Source organism: Alligator mississippiensis, chromosome 12, assembly GCF_030867095.1.
Source record: "Alligator mississippiensis isolate rAllMis1 chromosome 12, rAllMis1, whole genome shotgun sequence".
Taxonomy (NCBI): Eukaryota; Metazoa; Chordata; order Crocodylia; family Alligatoridae; genus Alligator; species Alligator mississippiensis.
In genome coordinates, this window is record NC_081835.1 from 57297751 (window position 1) to 57302197 (window position 4447).

Consider the following 4447-nt stretch of genomic DNA (forward strand, 5'->3'; position numbering starts at 1 on the left):
GTTTGAGGAGTGAGCTGTGCCTTTATGTTTGGGGCTGGGAGAGTAAAGCACTGACGTGTGTCTGTTATTGGGACCTCCCATCCTCCCTGGTTGTGGCGCTGTCTTTTTTTCACCAGAAAGAAGCCTGACTCTGCCTGGGGGTGGGAAGGGGCTGGTAATGGTGGGTTCCCCCCAGCACAATGCCAGGACATGCCATTTGGCAAGTGGCACCATCTTTCAGCTGCTACGGACACTGAGGCTTGCTGTCCTGGTGGCATGGCTTGATTTCCTGTGCCCAGTGAGACTCTGCAAGGGCAGAGGATGGTCACTTCCACCCCTTACCACTGCCAGGGCCCCGAGAGAGAGACCTTTCTCCCTCCATAATGGGCCTTGTTTTCTTTGCTTGGATGGAGGGCCGTCATGGGGGGGGTGGGTCTTGGTTGTACCCCAAGCATGAGCCAAGGTTACTAGGAGAACCTATATAGAGCTGCTGTCCTCCTGTGCCATTGACATCAGCCTGCTGTAGAGGAAGGGAGCTGATGAGATGCTGGGCATTCACCAGCCAGGAGTAGGCCAGCACACCAAACAGACCCCGCTCCAGAGAAAAGGCTGGGGTGAATTGGTGCCACCTCCTACCCCACAGTTGCTGGCTGTGTTGGTGCCACATCCCACCCCACATTGTGCTGCCACTCCCAGGCTGGTCCACTGGGCTGCTGTGGCTGAGCAGCAACGGTCATGAACCAGGGCTGAGTGCAAATGGGAGGGCTTCATTAGCCCGATCCGTGGCCCACTGAAGTCAGCCAGGCCCTTCCCTTGGACTTCAAAGGGCTTTGGATTGGGTCCTGCTTGGGACAGAGAGGATGGGACAGCAGGCCGCCGGGACTTGAGCAAAGCCAAGGTCGGGAGAAAGGAGGCTGTCTGAAAGAAGCAGGAGCTGCTGAGACGGTGACAAGGAAGGAAGCCAGTACTACAAACGTGCTCCGAGAGCCGGCTCCGCATACGTGGCTGACAAGCCCAGGTCATAAACAGGAACAGCAAGTGGGGCCTTGACAAGCAAATCACCCCTGGCTGGGCGCTGCCCGGGCGGACACAGCACGCGTCTGGAATGCCGGGCGGGAAGGATGTAGCCCGTCCGGCGGGGGGGCACATTCCACCGAAGGCAGCGCCTGCGGCCGTGGGGCAGGTGGCCAATGGATACCGGAGGCAGGGGGAACGAGGCCGGTGTCCCAGGCAGCGTGTGCTCCCAAGGGTACTGTGCAGCCAGGGGCAGGTGACAGTCTGCAGGCCTGGGCTTTTGGAAAGATGTTGCACAGTGTCCTGCTGTCACCGCGGTGGAGCTTGTGCAAAGGGATGGAAGTAGATGAAGGGCCCGGTGTGTTGCAGCTAGGGGAGTCAGCCAGGAGTAGCGGATGGGGAACCTGGTCCACCCACTCCAACCTCCTGCCTTACACAGAAGCCCCCAGAACCAGCCCTCCTCTGCCCCCCAGCAATGAAGTGGTCAGAGCAATCAAGAGGTGCTGGCTTCTGCTTGGGCTCTGACACTGGTGACCTGGAGCAAGCTGCTTCCCCAGCCTGTGCCTCAGTTTCCTCTGCTGTGCTGCTGCTGAGTCAAGCAACTTTGCTGAACCTCTGTGTCACTGTGGGGATGGGGGATGCTGGGTGGGCACTGGTGCAGGAAGAGTTAACAGTGCCCTGCTCCTGCCCAGCACAGGTGCTTGCTGTTACTGGGATTGCTCTGGGAGCTGGGCCCTGGGGGGGAACAGGCAGCTGGATTTCCACAGAGGCAGCTGCATTGTCACGCTCTCCAGAGAAAGGGCTGAGCAAGGAGCCTGGGTGAGGTATTTCTTCCATTAACAATTTTTTTGCCCCCCCTTGGGAAACCTGGAGTCTTGGGCTGTTTATCCTTTCCCTAACCTGCCAGCTCCCTCCGCAGGGAGGAAGGCAGCCCTCCAGAGCCCAAACAACACTGCAGTCAAGGAGGCAGGGGAACCGGAGTGCCTAGAAAGCTGCTGGGAAACAAAAGCAGTGTTTCTCCAGGAAATTCTCCGTGTGGGGCCTCGGCATGGAGAGCCAGCAGATGGACCCAGAGCAGCAAGATGGGACAGACAGGACTGCAGTCTCGTAGCCAAAGGCAAAAAGGTACAGTTACCACCAGCCCTGTAGGGCAGGCTGTGCTCTGTGGGGCCTGCCTGGGAAGATCTAGCTCTAGGAAGCTGGTAGTATGACTTTGCTGCTCCCCAGGTATGGGAGCACTGCCCAGGCCCTCAGCTTCAGCATAGGGTCAGGCTGCTCCTGGCCCTGGTATTCCTCCCCGCTCTGGGGGAGCTTCCACAAACACAGCCGCTGTCTTGGGCTGGGTATTTTTAAAGGCTCTTACTGGGATTTTCAGAGTTCTTTAAAAATCCCACTTGGTGCCTAGCTGCATCTGTAGGGAACTCAATGCTGCACAAAACTTAGCTCTCCCTCCTACACCAGGCCTTCTGGTCACTGCCAGCCCCAGCCACCTGGGACTGCCTGTCCCTAAGTTCATATCCCGCATCCTCTGAATATGGGTTTCTAGGTCGCACTTATATTCTGGTTCCCGTCTCTGCTAAAATCCCCTGGCACTATGGGACCCCATGGCCTTTTCTTTGGGCACTTCCTTGAAAACGGGTCTTGCCCCACCACAGCCTCCAGGGAAAAGGTGGCAGTGAAAGGAAGAAATATTCTTTGCTGTGGTGCTGTTGCTGGGCTTCTGCAGGGTTTGTAGTGAGTGCAAATCTTCTGGCTGGAGGTTGTGGACAGCTGTTTCCTCCAAACAGCACAGGTCACTTCAGTAGCATGCCTCGGCCAGAGCGTGGGCATGTCACAAGCCTCCACTCATGAAAGCTTGTGCTGTTTCTATATCTACTTTGGTTAGTCTGTAAGGTGCAAATCTACCCTACCTTCTACATTACACAAGGCTTCGCAGTCAGGAGTAGCACTGTACAGCCCCTGGCCGTGGCACTTCCCAGTCAAAGACCTCAACAGGGGGCAGAAAGCAAGCATGTGTCCCCTCTGACTATGCAGAAGGCTCAGCTCAGCAGTGCCTATGCCAGCATTTCTCAGCCTGTGGGTCACAAGAATATACGAAAGGACTGTGAACAAACTTTAAAAACAGATTAATGAACTTTAAAATGGATTCTCCTTTAAAGAGAAAAATGCGGGAAACCGTGGCTTTTCCCTTGAAGGCTGGCAGAGTTCCAGCTTGCAAGGGGCTGCTTGGGACCCCCCATGCCCCACACACTGGCATCGTGTCGGGAGCGAGGGGCACTAGGTCAGGACTGGCCATTGATGTTTACAAATGGGTCCTGGTACAAAAAAGGTTGAGAACTACTGGCCTATGCCACTGGAAATCACTACCACTCCCCATCCAAAGGGACTTGCCCATCTCTGGAGCCCTATGCCTGTCCCCATTGCTTTTTCAGAGCTGGCCAGGAGGTGGCAGCATGCTCTTGCTGCAGATTGCTCTCCGCTTTATTGCATAGATGCTTAACACTGCATTGAAGTGTGCAGCTGTAGGAAGGGAGCACATTGCACTGGTGGTATGGTGTCATCTGCACAATTAGGAGGGGACTTGTGGAAACTGCCTGACTAGGGGAGGCCTATGGTCCTTCTTATCTAGCACCCATCTGTGAAGGTGGCTAGAGCAACAATTCTTACCCAGAATACTGCAGGACCCTGGGGTGCTATGAAATCCTTTTGAGGACGCTGTGGGGTGCTGTGTAATATTAGCACTGTTATGTGTGCAAGTGCCTACACATGATTTATAAGATAAAACCAGAGATTTCAAATAGGAATGCATAGCATCAAAAATGTTCTGCCGTTATGGTCTGTCTGAGTTCTTTGCAACGGAAGAATTGCTCTAGTTTTCCATAATAAAAACTGAGCGAAAACTCAGAGCTGGCATTTTCCAAGGGGTGAATCTACAAAGCTTGCAAGCCACTGGGCTAGAGCAAAATGTGGAAGGAATGAGGCAGTGTGCAGATGTGGGCTAGTGGGCTCCCTGGGAAGGTTTTGTTCTAATCCACAGTAGCCAGAGCATTTATATCACTTCAAACTGCATGGTCAGCATTAACTCTGGGTTTTCTCCTGGCACTGATGTGGCTATCCATCCAGTCCCTGTAAATGGGCACACTGAAAAACACTCCTCAGTGGTGGGAGTGGATGTACAAAAAGCCTTACCAAACTGGCCTGTCTATAGATCTCCCCTCTCAGTGCTGAAGCAGAGCCTGGTTATTACTTTGAGAAGAGTGTTCAGAAGTGATCAGTGCATTGGGACTGGGTGATGTTGATATAGCTAGAAGAGAGGGTTTTTTGTTTTTTAAAGCCTAAATGTCAGGGTTAAAGTTATGTGCGTGCAACCCCAGGGGATTTGTTTTCCACTTTACCCTTGTTATCAGAGAGAGTCTCTGTAAACACAAACCCCACTGGTTCCTGGAACCAGTGT